Here is a 19,055-nt window from a genome sequence, read left to right on the forward strand (position 1 = left end):
GAAGTCATAAGCTCAAATGCCTATTGGAATCAGGGAGTCAATGCAAATGTATAACATGGTGCTTGGTGTGAGATATAACAGGGAATGGCAGGGAGTGTGGCAAATATAGACTGAATGCCCCATCCAAAAGAAGCAGCCACTTCTTAGCTCCAGCTTATTGTTTTCTTGGAGAGAGTGGAGTTGGTATTGTCAGCACTTCCAATTTTGGGGGAGAAACAAGAAATACAGATATTTTTGTATAATGTCTTGATTTATGAAATGTTCTGCAAGTCCAGACCAAATACTTTTGCAAGCCAGATATGGCCTCTAAGCTGCTAGTTTGCAACTCCATTCTGAACACTGATTATAAAATAGGGATGACTTCTTGCCACATATTTGTTACAGTTATGTATAAATCAGTTTTTGTGAACATAGCAATATTTTACATCCTAGAGCATCTCACTATTTAAAGGAAACACTCTGAAAATGAATAATGCCAATAAGCAACCTTAAAGATTTACCTAAAGTAAGTATGTTTACTTTTAAAGAAATAAAGTATTAGTTATGTTGGGTTTACTTGATTCTACTCTGGAAGACCATTCTGAAAAGATGTAATCATATCACTAACAAGAGGGAAGCACAGGTCAAACTCTGTATGGGTATGTGGGATGGGGAAGAGCAGGGTAGGGGGTACATTCAAGTTTTGGGGAAGCCAAAGAGTTTACTTTAGGTGGAACATTTTTCTCATTTTCTAGTTCTTTCTCTCAAATTACACACTACCAAGTAATTGTAGAGAAAAATCCCCAAAATTATTTGGACATCAGCTCCAAAAATTCACTAACAATTATAACTCATAAGTCTTGAGTTTAAACAAATTATCTGATGACTTGAAGCAGTATAACATACAGGTTTTTTTTTGTTTTTTGTGTTTTTTTTGCATTCTCATAATGACTAATAATGTCGAGCATCTTTTTTGGGGGTTTTTTTTAGATTTTTTTTAACTTTATTTCTTTCCCCTTCCCCCACCCCCCACCCAGTTGCTGCTTTCTGTGTCCATTCACTGAGTGTTCTTCTGTGTTTGCCTGTATTCTTGTCAGCAGCACCCAGAAGCTGTGTCTCTTTTTGTTGCATCATCTTACTGCATCAGGTCTCCTTGTGTGCGGCACCACTCCTGGGCAGGCTGCACTTTTTTCATGCTGGGCAGCTCTCCTTATGGGGCACACTCCTTGCACGTGGGGGTCCCCTATGCAGGGCAAACCCCTGCATGGCACAGCTCTCCTTGCATGCATCAGCAATGCTCATGGGCCAGCTCATCACACAGGTCAGGAGGCCCTGGGTTTGAATCTTGGACTTCCCATGTGGTAGGCGGTCACCCTATCTATTGGGCAAAATCTGCTTCCCTGTACAGGTATTTTTAAATTGTGTATTAGTTAGTATTAAATTGTGTATTAGTCCTGATGCAAAATACCAGAAACTGGTTGGTTTTTATGAAGAGTATTTATTTGGGATAGTTGCTTACAGATACCAGGCCATAAAGCCTAAGTTACTTCCCTCACCAAAGTCTATTTGGAGCAAGATGGCTGCCCACATCTGTGAGGGTTCAGCCTTCCTGGTTCCTATATTCCTGGGGCTTGCTTTACTCTGGCTTCTAGGTTTGTTCCTTCCTGGGGCTGGCTTCTCTTTTCTCTGAGTGCTGACTTCCCAGGGCTCCAGTTTAAGTCTTCAGCATCAAACTCCAAAATCAAAACTCCAGCATTAAAAGCACTCAACTCTGTTCGTCACCATGCCTTTTATCTGTGAGTCCCCACCCACATAATCCAATATTTCTTTTTGGAATTCATCTATTATATCAAACTGCTACAAATTGGTATAGAAATTCACATACCATACAACTCATACATTTGTAAGTGTACAATTTACTGGTTTTTAGTGTATCAGCAAAATTATGCAGCCTTTACCATTATCTAAACTCAGAACATTTTCATTACCACATACACACAAAATACCTGTACACATTAGCAGTCGCTATCCATTTGCTCTCTGCCCCAGAGCCCAGAAACAATTCATCTACTTTCTGTTTCTCTAGGTCTGCCAATTGTGGACATTTCATAAAATTGAATCATACAATATTTGGCCTTTTGTATCTGACTTCTTTCACTTAGCACAGTGTTTTCAAGATACATCCATGTTGTATCATTTATCAGGACTTCATTCCTTTTTATAGCTAAATAATTCTATCATATTAATATACCACATTTTGTTTATCCATTCATTTGGGTTGTTTCCACTTTGGGGCTATTATGATAATCTGATATTAAAATGGACATTTGGGTTGTTTCTACTTTGTTAGTGGGCATTTGGGTTGTTCCTACTTTGGGACTATTATAATAGTCTATGCTATGAACATAAAATTTACATAGAAATTTTTATGTGGGCATACATTTTCATTTCTCTTGGGTTCCAATGGAGGAGTAGCATTGCTAGATCATATAGCTACTCTATATTTAACTTCTTTAGGAATTGCCAAACAGTTTCCCTAACTGGATGCATCATTTCACAATTCTACCAGCAATGTACAAAGCTTCCAATTTCTCCATATCCTCATCAACACTTGTTCTTGTCTATCTTTTTATTACAGCCTTATCAGTGAATGTGAAGTGGTATCTCATTGTGGTTTTGATTACTAATCTTTTTTTTTTTTGGCCCTATGCAGGTCATAGGAGCGGCTGTCCCTCTTTTGATTGTGAATCTTAATGGCAAGGAGATACCTATTGCTCCTGGTTTAGCTAGTACAGAATTTTTTGTGATTCTTTCAAAACTGCTACATCTTGTGAGACAGCTAGTATGTGAAGTTACTCATAGGAAACGTGGGGACTCATTTGCATAATAAGACCAGAAGCTTTTAGGAAGGAGGCTCCAAATGTGGCTCTTGACATTGGAAGTTAGGGAGACCCATTGGGGTGGATCAAAAACTACAAAATCCAGTGGAGAAAGAGGACCGATGACTTCTTTGAAATTATATTATTCTTAGGAAGGGAGGAGTCTAGGCTCATCCTTATGCCTAAAAATCACAGGTAAAGTTTAGTGATGATGCTGGGTACTCTATGGGAATAGCCACTCTAGTTAGGTGAGAATAATTTGGGAAGAAAATAGCTGAGTCATTAACTAGTGGTATAGTAACCTTAAAGCTAATGTGACCCTATGATTTATCTTCCAATCTAGGGGCGCTAGTAATAATTCACCAGGACGGTGGGAAAAAAACTCATCCTCTTTAAGTGATTTCCCTGCTAGTATGGCACACTCCAATTTCAATAGTATGGCATGCTTAGGACATCAATACAAGAGGACAAGTATCTCACAATCAACAACAAACAAGTCCTCAACAGTGTCAGCACAGGGAGGTAAGGACCACTGGCAGGTGTAAGCTTAGTTGTCTACCAGGCATTTGAAAGCAGGAGAGAATGGGCTTCCTGCTCAGTGACTGTCCATGTAATTGTATCTGGGTTTATGGGTGAGATCATGTTGGTTACAAACAAATAGGCACCAAATTTATATTTTAAAAAAATAGTTGACAAATTTAGAGTGGTTCCTATGCAATATCATTTCTATAAAATCTTTGTCTTTTGTGTATCACTTTCTAGTTTGATAAGTTTTGAGCATTTCAAAGCTGTTTTGGCCAATCATTCAAAAACATGCATCCTAATTTTCTATTATTAATAAGTATTTCCCAATGCAAAATACTTCTGGCTTATTACATTTTCCCTCTTTTAGATAAACTTCTCTCTATTTTTATAATTACATTCTTATTAAAGTCTTCATCTAAAATTTATTTATTATTGTGTCACATTGTGGAAAATGAACTATTTCCTGTACAAATTGTAATAATTTTACAGAAAGTACTTCATTTATGTTTCTGAAATTCAAAATTCACCTAATTATAGCATAATTCTTAAATTTTTGCATTGCTTCAAATTTTTAAGAATGTTAAACGTTTACAAGGGAAGCAGACTTGGCCCAATGGATAGGGTGTCCGCCTACCACATGGGAAGTCCGCAGTTCAAACCCCGGGCCTCATTGATCCGTGTGGAGCTGGTCCGTGCACAGTGCTGATGAGCGCAAGGAGTGCCAAGCCACACAGGGGTGTCCCCCACGTAGGGGAGCCCCACACGCAAGGAATGCGCCCCGTAAGGAGAGCCGCCCCATGTGAAAGAAAGTGCAGCCTGCCCAGGAATGGCGCGGCACACTAGGAGAGCTGACACAAGATGATGCAACAAAAGAAACACAGATTCCCGGTGCCCCTGCTAAGGATAGAAGCGGTCACAGAAGAACACACAGTGAATGGACAGAGAGCAGACAATTGGGGGGGGAGGGGAGAGAAATAAAATTTTAAAAATTCTAAAAAAAGTGTACACACTTCAGTTTTCATGATGTAACATCATAGAATCACAGCTATTCATTTTTACCTAATTTCCCCTTGCCTAATGCAATTAACTAGGCAAGATTTTTTCTCAAAAATTCCTTTTACATCTGTTTTAAAAATAGCACTAAAGGGAACAACTGAATGTACTCATGAACCCTTTACCCTGAGAAGGAAGGAAGTACCACTACTTACATTCCTCCTCCTTCCCATTGTAAGCTCTGTTATAGAAAAAGTACTACCAAATTCAAAGCACCAATCACTACAGTTTTGTCAAGTATAACACATGGATTTTGATGGTCTCTCTATTTAAGAAGATGGTCATTTTTGTTTATGCCCTTTCACACTTCCCTGGTAAATATCTCAAGTGTATAAAGGGATTAGAAAACAAGATGCAACACAATCAGTGCCAGATTACCAGGGTTACTCTGTGCTTGGTTAGAGGTTAACTCCCCTGAAGTATTACAATATGGACTTCAGCTTTGGGATGATCTTACTTTGCCTGTTTTTTGTTAACTCAATGAGATGTCAATTGTCTTCTGGTAGTTCCTTAAATTTGTCTTCCTTGCCAAAGTTGAGTTTGGACAGCCAGTATATAAAGATATTTCACAACATTGCCCAAATTCTCACATATGGTATTCCAGTGAACCATGTGAAACTTTGTAGCAAAGTTTTACTTTTATGCACAGAAGAATCCTGCTCATCCAGATAATCTCAGTGAAAGCAAAACCATAGCTATTTTTCAGGTCCAGTGAATGGTTCTCCTGTGCGTCCACATTTGCCTTGGGAATTGCCAAACTATGCATTGACACCCTGATCGTTTTGATCTTCCAAATAACAATTTGAACACAGAACAAACACAGACATTCAGGAAAGGGTCACGCTTGGCTATTTTTGGTTTCATTATCAATAAAGGCTTGGAACTCTCCATTGGCAATGTGGAGAGTGCCATGGCCATGTTTTGAATTGCTCTCCAAGTGCTGGGGCCTGATCTCGTCGGGAGTCACGTTCAGGAGTTAACACTTAACTCAAAGCATCTCTGCTCTAATTCCCTCAAGATGTAACCAATTTTCTTTTTGTCTTTTTTTTTTTTTTTGAGGGTAGTAAAAATTAGTCTCTGCCTACAGTTGTGTACCTTACTGATATATTAAGTGCATGTATCCATTATTTTGAGACTGTATTTATTCAGCTCCTCCGAACATTATTTTTCACAACATCTAATTTATAAAATAATATGGATGATGGAATATGACTCAATGTATATAACATTAGTTTCAATATTGTGGATTCTTCATGCAATTACAGTTGTTTACATTTATGCTCTATTCACAGACAACTTTTTCAGACTTGCACATTTGCAATGGAGCCTACCACTCCCAATTCACTGGTGCTTTACTTATTCTAGTAATGCTGTTTTCAAAGGTCAATATGAACTCCCAAGGCTTGGAAGCTTCTACCTGCTAGAATCCATGGTGTCACTGTCTGATGTTACTGTTCAGCAGATGTCCTTGATAAACCATATTTCAGAGGGGTCTACTTTTGAATGTATTGCGCATATCTATGGCCTAGACCTCTCAACCATGTCTCCTTGAAGTTGTCTATTATCCCTATATGCGATATGACATGGATGCCACAGAGGAGATTATTTGCTATCACATCCAGAGTTGAATAAAACAGTAATTCCAGAAACAGTCAAAGCTTCAAGGTAATGTCCTCTGTATACTTGGAATGGAGACTTAAATACAATGGATCATAAGGTTTCTGATTTAGTGTTCATTATAATTGAATACACTCTTGGTGAATCCCCACAGTTTTAATTTTGCCTCCTTCTACTGCAGGGGATTATAAGGGTTTTAGATTGTTCTCTTTGTTTTGCTTGGGACACTCGTAGTGTTGCCCAATGTATGACAACATTTGTAATTTGTGTTGGAAGAATAATATGAGCATTTGTGGTATTTAAGTCTTAAAATTGTAAGGAAATACTCCCTTCACACTTGCCACGTGCATACCCAAAGATCACGGTGGAGGCCAGGGAAGGCAGCCCAGTTTAAGTTGCTGTTGTTGTTTTAATGCAAACTCTCCTCACAGCTCTTTTCCTTTTCTTCTTTAGATGCTTTTTATCCTAATTTCAAAAATCTTACATACACATGAAAAAATCTGAAAATTTAAATTAGAAAAAATAAGAGAATGCTCACAATTCCACACACCAATATAACTACTATAATACTTTAAGGTATAGTCTTCCAGACACTTTGTAACTTCATGTTTAAGGGCTGAATAGAATTTGATTTTGTAAACATGTCAGAACTAAGCATGTCGGTAGTATGTGCTGTTTTGGAGATGGGCTATCTGGGATTAAATCTTGGCTTACCCTTTACCATCTATCTTTGGGCAAATCACTTTACTTCTTTATGCTGCAGGCACCTCACCCATTAAATAAGGATAGTAGTAGTTCTGACCATATAGGATTGCTGTAAGTATTAAATGCATCAATCTATGTAAAGCCCTGAGAAAAGTGCTGATACAATCTTTATCATTTTTTTGCTGTTATTGTTAGACTTTCAGGGTTACAGTTTCCTTTTTTATAAGCAATGCTATAATACACTTCCTAAAAGTTAAATTTGAACACATCCTTAAGTCATTAGGATAGATTCCTAAAAGAACTCCTGGCTCTAAAGTTATGCACATTTTGAATGAGTTTGGTACATATTACCAGAAATCCTTTCCAAGAAATTTGTACAGCTTTACATTCTTACCAGTGATATATGAATGTCTATTATGACTTTTTAAAATTATGATTTGGAAACTATTTTGCCAATCAGAGACAAAAATTGCATCTTGTGAAATCAATATAAGTGACTTTTATTGTTATTTATTTTATTACTATTCAGCACTATACCCCTGACACCTGGAATAGTACTTGGCACAGAGGATTGATAAAGTAAAAAATATATGGTCTTATTGAATATATATGTTTACAATGCACACACACACAGTACTTGAATTGCCTGTTCCTATATTCATGACAGACTTTTTAGCAATGGACCCCCAGAACTTTAGAGCACCAGCTGAGCACCTTTAGCTTCAGGAGAGGAAACAACTTACTTGGGAGGATTCTTAAGTAGCTGCCATTAAACTCCCCACTTTTTATGTGTGCAGCTTTGTCTCAGTGGTTGTGTCCTCCCCTGCACCTCAAAACAACATCTGTGTCCATTACCACTGGAGTGCCACAGTGAAAAATGTTGTACCTTATAGTTAAGTCTCAGCACAGCACTTACATCTTGTATAGCCTTAGGCAAGTCTATTACTCTTTTTTAATTTCAGTTTTCCAATCTGTTAAATGGGAAAAGTACCACTTGACCCACTTGTTTACAGGGTTGTTGTAAAGCAAAAAGAGTCCTAAGAAAGTATGAACTGCTTTGCAAATGGAGAATAACATTACACTTTGCCTTGTAATTACCTCCTGTGTATTGCTTGACTCAGGGGTAATGACAGAGTTAGATAATTTCTCATCTCTTCCAGATCACCCAACACTGGCCAGAGTATTCAGTAATCATTTTAAAAATGGCCGGTCTTAATTAAATTCTTCAAAGGGTTTAGCAGTTTATATAGAAACCTGAGTACTTTTACCCAAGCTATTTCTTTGACTTAATTTTTGTGAGGGGTTAATTAACAAACTGCTGCTAAATTTTCATATTTCAGCATTTTCCTTCAACCTATGTACACAATGACCATTTCAGGGTTCCTAATATATCAAAAATGGATACAGACGAACTAAAAAGGCCTCAAACAAGCAGTCTAATTCTGGGGGGAAAGTACAAGGGAACAATATATTGACCAGGTTGTTGCTATGGACCTTAAAAAATATCATGCTGAAGCTTGTCATATTACCACAGAATACTGGGAATTAACTTCATTTTCCTCCTTAGGAAATATTCAAATCTGGGGCCATGAAAGAATAAGATGGAAATATGAGCCAAATCTGAATCGATTTAGTTTGCCCATTCCTTATGTAATTGTATTTTGACCTTTTAAGCTATTGAGTTTTAGCCCTTTTAGCTATTGAATTTTAGCCAACTCCACAGTGAATTACAATTAAAGTTCACAGATTGTCTTAAAACTAGAAAACCTCATAAACTTTTGAAAGGCACATGGCAAGTAAATGAGGTTTCCAGGTACCCAGAGTCTCCCTCAGTATGTGAGCCTTTCCCACCACATAAGTGTTCTGTGGCAAGTCTTATGTATGAAAAGGAGTTTCCTTTTCTTTCTATGGAAGCAAAGGACAAGCAATATTTTTCTAAAAGGGAGTAGCTCTGTTGTATTTCTATGCAGTCTCCTTATTCAAGCAGACAAACCTCATCATCCGAAGTCATCATCACCTGAAAGGACTGTCCTAATAATCAAGGACAATGCTCTTGGCAGCTGTCATGGTAACTGCCCATTATAATGGTCCCCAAGAACATGGGATTCTAGAAACTGTCTTTTTCTCTCCTTTCTTTTAGTCTCCTTCTCCCCCATTCTGCAGCTTTTCTTGGGAACCTATCTAAAGACAGAGAAAAATTAACAACACACTGTGTTCTAGGATTATATTTCTTTCACTTTGGCTAACATCCTAACACCTTGAGCCACAGGCTGTTCAGAATGTATCAACTGCAGAAGGTCAGTTCTGGCCAACACTGCAGTGGGACTCATCCATCAACAATAGAAATGTCAAAAACTGTCTGGGGAATTAAGTATGTCTCTGGATCAATTCCATACAGCAGTGTTAGGGGGCGCTGTGTCACGGAAGGTGCTGTCTTTCCAATGAGAGAAAAAGTCAGTCTTGATCAATAGAGGGCTTTAAAAATTGCAAAGAGCTTTTCTCAAATGGAGATGAGCTCTGGATATTTATGAATGATGTTTTTCCCCTTTTATCAGTCTTTGCTGAACTGCAGACTAGGACTTTTGGTATGTTGTTCTTTTTCCCGCCTTAATCTTTGATAACCAAAAGGCTTCTGATGCAAAGTACCAGAAATAAGTTAGTTTTTATAATGAGAATTTTATTTAGGGTAAATCTTACAGTTCCAAGTCTGTGAAATGTCCAAATAAAGGCACCATCAGACATACTTTCTCAGCAAAGTCAGCTGGTATCCAGTGTGATCCTGGTGTACAGCCACATGGTGAAGCCAGATGATGGCTGATCTCTGCTGAGGTCCCTGCTTCCCCTCCAGAATCTATCATCTCCCAGAGCTCAGCTGTAGGCAACCAGGCATAGGGCTTGTCTCTTTCTAGATCTCCTCTCTCAGTATCTCAGGACTTCTCTGCCTTTCTGTAGCTGTAGGCAAACCTAGAGCCCTCTGTCTCTCATGGCAGGATCAAAATTTGTGGCTTCCTTTCTCTATATATGTGTCTCTCTTTGTCTCCAGTTTATATCAGACCTGGCAAGAGGAAGATGCTGAATCTGAGTCACACCTCACTGACATAGTCAATCAAAAGGGTCTCATGCCCACCGTAATGGATTAGCTCAAAAATATAATCTTTTTATTTTGGGGATGCATAAAATAATTTCAAACTGTCATACCTTATTTGCTTCTAAAGATATAATGTTAAAACCTCATGGTTTCATTAGGAATGACTGATAATAAAGGCAACACAAGAAAAGAAGCAGAAAATGATTAAGAAAGTATTAACAGGAGAAAAAAGCCAGTGTACTTCTGTTATTTTCAACCTTTTAGATTACCAGGAATCTTTTAATCCTCCAAATAAAAACCGTATCTAGTTTATGAGCTTGTCCATATATGCTTTGTTCAATCTTCACCATTGGACCTCAACTTCTTGCTCAGTGGAGAATCCCAGCTACTGCTACCCTGGTCTCACATACCAATGCTTTGGGTTATGTTAGGTGAGATCCGGGCTTTAAAACCTCTACAGGCAAATTGCTGTGTCAGAACCCACAGAAAATGTGGTCCAATTAGACCAGGCCCATAGTGAGTTCTTCCTTTTCCCATGACTTCCAGACTCAGATGAAATGAGTTGGGTCTACCCATAGAGAACAAATAACTCAACCTGGAAATGTTAAACTTTGACTAAAGAGAGTCATGAAATGGGAAGGAACCAGCAGATGGATTCCTTTCCCTTCATCTTCCAGACTGTTCTGGGCATAGCGTATACAAGGTTCATTTAGAAGATGTCCTGAATGCCTCTGGGTATATGTTTGTGCATGTGTTTTAGGCGGTAGCCAGTTTAGAAATTTGCAATCTAGTATATGCTTTTGTTTTCTTCTCTGCTTCACTCATCTCTTTCACTCACCTTTGCCTCCCAGTAAAGCAGCAGCATTTAAGCTTTGTCTCCAATTCTCTTTTCTAGGAATCCCAGGTTAAATACTCCCCATAAGGAAATAATTGTATTTTCAACTTCTGCATTATGAGAAAGTACATATTGCTAAAATATATTAATTATGCTTTTAAATTAATTAGTACTTTATATAAAGTAATAGTTAAATTAATAAGGTTGACTCATATGAACTTGCTAATATTTGAGTGTTCTTGACCTATCAATATGGACATTTCATATTGTTCACCCTAATATTGGCATTGAAGGTAATGTCATATGGTGATGAAGAGCTTGGGAGTCATAGTGACTGGGTAAATCATTTCTGCTACTTACAATCTGTTTGACATTGAGCAGGTTACTGAATACTGTAGGTCCCACATACTTCATTTATAATGTAGGAAGAATATCTATGCTTGCTGTGAGAATTAAATTTCATAATTCATGTAAGTAATTATGTAAGAAATAATGTATTTTAATACAAAATAAAGAATTTATTGCATCTACAGATAATGCCTGGCATAAATGTGGAGTTAAGGGCCTTTTTCTATAAACTCATACTCCCACGTCCTCCCCTTCCCTCTGGCCTAGTATCATTTGTCCTCAGATTGGAAACCACTGACACAAATTTTATATATATGACATGTGATATAAAAATCACAGATAAATGAAAATAAGAAAAGTATAAGAACAGAAAGCATATTTGTTAATAATTACCATTTGCTTCCAATTATCAATCACTAATTTCAGTTCCATAATTTGGCTTAAAATGTTAATTTAGACCATTTCCTGATTTTTCAGAACTACTTTCCTTTTCTTCTAGGCCCAATTTATTTTATCTTCTCACTTTATCACTAGACAAAAAAGAAAATCGATGGGAGGTGATAGAGTAACACCTGTCTATATAGCACATTCGAGAGATTCTAACTAAAGGATCTATCTTCCTTCAAGTAACTCCTACACTGTCCAAATTAAAATTCACCTTCTTGGATTAGGACATTTATTATTTAATATTAGGACATCATAATAGGTATGTTTATAGTTCAATATGGTTTACAAAGTCCCCCCAAAATTATATGATTAACCTTCTAGAACATCTATCATGGCTTAGTAGATGTAAATAACTGAAACGTATGCCAGATTGTAAGAAGAAAAGACACTTATTATTATCATTATTATTGCTGCTACTATTCTTATCTCATGAAACCCAAAGGGCACCAGGCCTCAGGAAAGGCTGCAGCCAGAACCTGAAAGCCAAGAGAAACCAATGGCAGTACTTTTCATCTCTTGCTCTTCTTCTCTGGGCATTTCTTATTCAGTGTGTCCATGGCCTAACTTAGGCATCAAACCTCCCCAGTTTATATTGTATCTGATCAAGTGACCAGCTTGGGTGAACTTCATTTTCTTAGTCTCAGTTCCAAATTCCCAGGACAGAGTAGGTCTGACCAGCCCAGTTGGAAAAGATATCCTTTCCTAGTCCAGTCATCTTTGGCCACCAGAGTGGAGCCATATATTGCAAAAGCACAGTTGCTGTGGTTCACCTGTGGGTGAGGAGCAATTTCAGAGCAACATAGTTGTAATAAGGTAAGCAAATACCACCAAAATATGTCCACTACATTTGACACAAGTTGAAATGTACCCATTTTATCAGTGAGAAGAAAGAACGTCTGGAAGATCAAATATCCAGGGTGGAATGGTTATTAAATGTAAAAATCAAAGCTTTGAATGAAATAATTCTGTATATTTTTAGTTCTATTTCATAACCTCTCTCAAAGTTGATATAGAGAGAATCACCATTAATATTTTGGAAATAACTAGAGTAATTCAATAATTATTAACTTATAATAAGATATTGATCAATGTGGATAAAATAACCAGCAGAAGACAGAGAAGAGTTGGGCCTTGAGGAAACATCATAGTTAGTTCTCTAAGTTTGGAAGATGGAACAGAGCAGAAATGTCCAGTGAAACTTGAGAAAGGGGAGGTACAAAGGCAGAGAGACAGTTAGAAAGGGACAAAAAATTAGTAAAATATATCATCATATGTTTATCACTCTATGGTCCTAGTCCAAGAAAATACTAGTACCTATGGGTAACAATGGTAGTTTGTGCTTCCTCCAAATGTTAGGAGATGAAGAGAACCTACTTCATGTTTCTAAGGCATGACACCTGATTCCCATTAAGCACAATGCCTAATTCCTCTGAGCAATCACTGATCATTTATAAGCTCTGGGCTCATGGCTGCTTGTAGACTGATGCTTATTTTCATAGTTGACATAGACCATAGCTACCTGACTTCAAACAGTGGGATAAAGAGTTCTCTACAAAAATATCCAGGCATTTTAGCTTTTTAATGCCAAACATCTGGGTATTTGGAAATATTTCAGCTAATTATTTGGTTTTCAAATTTTAGTCAAGTCTTATTAATACAGTCTCTAAGGAAGTGTTTTAATTCATTTTTTAAAATATGAAATATTGTTTAAAACAATTGAGCAACAGCCTAAGACTTGGTATACAGGATTTGGGCTCTAAGAAGCCATTGGTTTTATGTGCTTCACATGTCAAAACAGTTATCTAACTAAATTGCATTTAAGAGTTTTGTAGACTTATGGACATTATATCAATTAATATTTAAAAACTTACTGGTACTTTAAAATCAGTATGTCTGTTGTGTAAATTCCCATTTCTCTTCTAAGTACACAAACACATAAACAACATGTATGCATACATATCTACACACACATGCATCAACAAAACTCCCTTGAATCGTCAGTTCTAGAATTAAGACAGTCATATATTCTTGGTACTTGGTTATCATCTTAATCGTGCGTTTGGGTTGCCGTCAAACAGTGAGGAAAATTCACTGTTCCACCAAGCTAGGCAAACAATACCGAGTGAGCCCTCAGCTCTCGTTTTGGAATATCTGATGGTGATCGCTATACAGAGAGTGAATGGAAGGTGCTACCAACTGCTGGTTTGAAATATCACAGGGCAGCAGATTATGAGGGCAAATTGCCTTCTGGAAGCTGGTACCCTAATACATGTTTTTAAAAATGCAGGAAAGATAAAGGCCAGGTACTTCCTGGAACTAACGAGCATGTTTGAATTCAGCCCATAAACATTGGTGAAGAGAAAAATGCAATCTTATAGAAAAAACGAATTATTGGTTTTAAAAAGTGGAGTCAATAATGCATGATGTATTACAGTGCATTTATTGTTGTTTGATTTATAAGTTGAATAGGTAATAATCTTATTCTTGCCTACCCAACATAGTTATTTTTAAAATTAATAGTTTATTTTCAATTTAACTTAACAAGGTGGTTGGAGGTCCAACATGATGACACTGACTTGACTAGTAATGTATATATAATCTTTGCTTTTAGAATTTTCTTCTAATTATATCATATAGATAGGACTGTACACACAGACAGCTCAATGTGAGTTATGAATAAAAAAAATATAGAGTGTTTTTCATTTAAATTGTTTTGCTTTTCAGACAGCTTGTCTTACTCAAAAGCAAAAGAATACCCTTGACTTTATTTCTATTTCAAAGTGCAATTGCCATATAACATCTGTTTTTCTGGGCAGTTGAAACTGTCTTGCTAACTACATGACTTTGGATGAATGTTTAAAAGACCATCCAGTAATGCGCAATTTCATTTGAGGCAGGTACTATCATGTCAATTTGAAGCAACTGTGAATAGTCCTTCCAAAATATTTCTAATGCCATTTGATAGGTGTCATTGGCTTTTATGAAAACCACTGAGCCACTTCCTTTTTTGACTGTGTTTGGAATTACTGTACAGCTCTCTTTCCTGGCCTCTGGCAGAGGCTTGTTATGTAAATAAGTTCATATGGCTGGCTGGAAAGGAAGAAGGTGTGTGTTACTAGACTCAGTACATCAAAGGGGTATGCATGATTTCAACCCAAATTAGGAACAGGAGTGCCGTAGAGAGACACCCCTGAGATATTTCTGCAGATCATGGCCTGCCTCGAGGAATGTTTTCTCACTCTGTTAATACTTCTCTTTCCTGTCTTTTTCTCCACCCCCACTACAAGAATGTAGGAAAGCCAGTGTTAACTATGAAAATAGTTATGAGAAATTGTGAATAAACAGGAAAGAAGATATGAGTAAAGGGAACAATGCTACACTCACATCACAAACAAAATCCTAATAAATATTTATTTATATAGAACTTTCATATGTCACCACTACTTACTTTACTCCTTGCAACCTTGGCTTCAATAATTTCCTTAGCTATAGAACCCTTAAGTTAATACCTTGCAGAGCCGACATGGTGTGTGGTCTGATTCAGGTTCCTGTGCCTACATTAACTTTAGTTTGTTATAGAAGTAATTATTAATTCTCAAAATTCAATAATTAAATATTTAACATCAGAAGATGAAAACATCCTAACCCCACCCCCAAAAGAGAACCTCTCTCAGTATTCACTGTATGTCACCACTTCCCACCCAAAGTATTTTTCTATATATAAACCCACATTTATTAAATACATAAATATATTTTAACAAAGTAATTATTTGATTAATTTTTTTATAAAAAGTCCAAAGACACAAGACTATTGCCACCTTTCCCGTTCAATTTTCAAACAAAAAAAAAAAACTTCCACATTCTTTCTCTTCTGCTTTTTAAAAAATTTCCAGATCTTATTCCTCTGCTTGAAGGAAGAGGATCTTTGGGGAGAGAGTTCATAGAAATCCCTTGACATTCTCCGAAGATGCCATTCAATTTAAGCTATAGTATTCATAACAGATTTTTTTAAATTAAATTTTCATTTAAAATTAAGCATTTAAAGGAAAAAAGTTGATTTTGTGATTAACACTACAGCACTTGGTATAATATCATGGAAAAATTATATATTGAGTGACCTACTGTGATTAAGATTTTTAAGTAAGGGACACTATTACAATTCTCTACCTAATAATGCTTCCTAAAGCATAGCAAAACTAAACATTTGCAATAGATTTGCCCTTTAGAATTTATCACCAACAACTAGAAAATGAGCTGGCCTGGAGGACAAGAGCTCTGGTATCGTTCTTTGGTTCTGCTACCAGCTGTTACTATTTATATGAGAAAATAATTTAACTTCCAAGATCTCAGTTTCCTTGTCTATAAAATTGGAAGCATAGGTTCCATTTTTTAACAAGGTTCCTTGAAACACTCAAACCAGTCTATGACTGATCTTGGCAAAATCTGTTAGGATGAGTTAGCTGATGTACCAAATTCAGAGGCTTAACCTAAGAGAAGTTTAGTTCTTGGGGCCCGTATTCAATGAGTACGTTCCAAGCGGCTTTCTCCCACGTATAATTAGGGAACTGAGGCTTCTTCCATTTTGTGGCTTTGACATTCCCTAAGCCTTGGAATCCTCTGGACCCAACCCACAAAAAAAGTAAAGAGAAAGCAAGGGGAGGCACCCCCTTGTGAAACACCTTTTCCTGGAACTGACACTGCTTATTTTCATTTGTTTATTTTCTATTGGAGAGAACAAGTCATTTGATATTGTGTAATTGCAAAGGGAACTGATAAATGCAGTTCCTGTCTAGACAGACATTTCAAAGGGACAAATCCACATTATGGAAGATGGAACAAAAGGTTTGGTAGACAATTAATTGCTTCTACTACAAACGTCATCTGAATTATATGCTAGGTTCTATGTAAAGAAGCTAAATAAGCAGAAAACAGAACTTGGGAGAATCACAAAAGTGCCAACATACACAAATAATCCTGTCTTAGTTTCCTGGCAGCAATCACAAATAAGGTGAAATGGGTTGGATTAAAAAATGCGAGTTTATTGCCATATGGTTTGAAGGCTAGGAAAAGTACAAAATCAAGGCATCAGCAAAGCCATGCTTTCTTCCCCCAAACTGTGGCATTCTGGAATTGACTGTAGGAGATCCTTGGGTCCTTGGCTTTTCTAACACACGACAATGCATGTGGTGGCATCCTCTCCTTTCTCTACTGGGTACCATTGACTTCCAGCTTCTAGCTCCTCCCCTCCTCGCCATGGATTTCTTTTTCATAAAGCCTCCAGTAATAGGATTAAGACCCATGCTGATTTAGCGGGCCACCTCTTAACTAAAAATAATATCTTCAAGGGTCCTGTTCACATTGGGTTCGTAACCACCAGAATGGGGTTAAGATAAAGAACACGTTTTTTTTTTTCCCCCTGTGGTACATAATTCCACCTACTATAGATCCTTACACTCAAAAAGCATCCCATGCTGCAATTGATGGAATGGCTCATTTCCCAAGAAATATGAAGCTCTCTATATGCATTGTAGAAAGTCATGGTTTGAGATATAACCTGCCATACTACAGAGTCCTAAAGAGATCCAAGTTTACACTGCACATTTTCCACCAAGTAGTCCCATCATTTCCAGCAGTAAAGCATGTTGACCCAATTTCCAGCTTGCCCTTAGATAAGTTTCCACCAGCACTCTTCCTCTAAGATCACTACATAATTTGTGGGGCCAATTGCAAAGTGAAAGTGCAAGCCCCTTGCTCAAAAGACCGGAAAAAAGTTGCCATTAAAGGTACTAACATATAAAGCTTTTTCCTTTTTTCACAAGCCTCTTAACTTTTGTTTTTTATTTGCTATTTAATGTCATTCTAATAAAAGAAAGTTAAAATTTTAAATTAGCATGAATTTTGCCATTCATCTTTATATTGTGTTGTGTCAGTTTTAAAAGAAAATATTAGAGCATTTAACTCATACAAGAAATCTCCAAAATTACCCAATTCATATTTAGTGGTTCTTCCCTAGAGGGTTTCTTGAGCTGGCCAGAGCAAGTCAGACTCAGAAAGGTTGGAAGTAGGAAAAGATCATCTCCGCAGACCCAGGACTGGCCAAGGGAGCACTCCAAGTCACAACGATACTTGTTAGGCCAACGCAGATTCTCGGAGCCGCCTGGGACCTGGCCCTGTGCCCTGGTACTTGTGCTGCTCCATCTCTGCTCCACCGCTGCCTGCCTGCCGGGTCTTGCCTCTCACCAGCTGCCCTGGGGAAATGGATTCAGATTTCTCCCCCTCCCACTGGCCTGCTGCCCTAAGACACCACAGCCCCGAGGCTGCTCTCAGTTCCTGAATCAAGGGTGGTGAGGGGCTCGCCCTGCTAAGCCGCCTAATAGACTGAATATCTGCCAACCTATGCAGGGAAGGTCACCACCCTGCCCTACTCCCAGACCCTGCCTGACTTCGACCAAACTGTGCCTGAGCACACCTTACACCCCCAATCCGCACTCCATTACCAGACTGTGCATCACTTACAGGCACCATATTTCAAGATAAAATTAAGAATGTCAGGACAGTAGCCATGGAGCATTAAAACCCAAACTTGGAGAACTTCTTGCGCCAGGGGCCCTGGGTAACTTCCCTGGCCCCAAAGCCATGAAGCCTTACCCCTACTTCAAATGAATGACTCTTCAGGAATAATTTGTCTTTCGTCCAACTGTGATCCAAATAAACTCCAGGGCTCCAATTGACCAAACCTTGCCAAGGTGTCTCATTCAAAGAAACACAGTGTAATAATGTAACCAAGAGTAATTAAAAACAATTCTACTCTTTGCTTGCATTATGCAAAGACTAAAAGAGAGAATCTAATTCATAACTCTAATAATTTTTGAACTCAGTCTTCTGCTCTCCATTTCCCTCACTGAAGCTACCTTAAAGACACTCACTCTCTACTCCCTTTCCACTTTGCAGTAAAAAGTTCTCCATGACACCAAGTCCACAAGGTTTTTTGTTGTCTCTCTTCCCCTCCAGTCTCCCAGCTCTTGTATAGATCAACTGAGCCTCTCAGATTTCTTTCACCTTTTCTCTGTTTTACCCATTACTAAGTTCTCTATCCCAAAGGAGAGCCCAAAAACGGATGCAAAGGACAAGAATCTTTCCCTCTGATGGGAGTGGGAGGACAGAACAGACTGTAAATACACACTTAATAATGATTTGTGTCCCAATTACACATTAATAAACTGTGTTCCTCATATTAAAATCAAGGACCTACTCACGCTTGCTGATTTTATTATTTATTGCCTAGAAAGGCTGCTGATGCTCTAGCACCTTTTGGTTAATTAAACAGTGACTATCCCTCTGTAGTTTAGAAGCAAGAAAATCACTGAGGTTGAAAGAAAACCTGAGTGTAAAGCTCAGCTCTGGCACCTACTATCTAAGTGACATTGAATGAATCATCTTATGTGAGCCTTCTGTTTCCTCTGTGGAGATTAAAAATCATGATTTTGAGGAAGTGGACGTGGCTCAACTGGCAGAGCATCCACCTACCATATGGGAGGGTCCAGGGTTCAAGACCCAGGGCCTCCTGAACTATGTGGTG

This window comes from Dasypus novemcinctus, chromosome 2, assembly GCF_030445035.2.
Source record: "Dasypus novemcinctus isolate mDasNov1 chromosome 2, mDasNov1.1.hap2, whole genome shotgun sequence".
NCBI classification, from domain to species: Eukaryota; Metazoa; Chordata; class Mammalia; order Cingulata; family Dasypodidae; genus Dasypus; species Dasypus novemcinctus.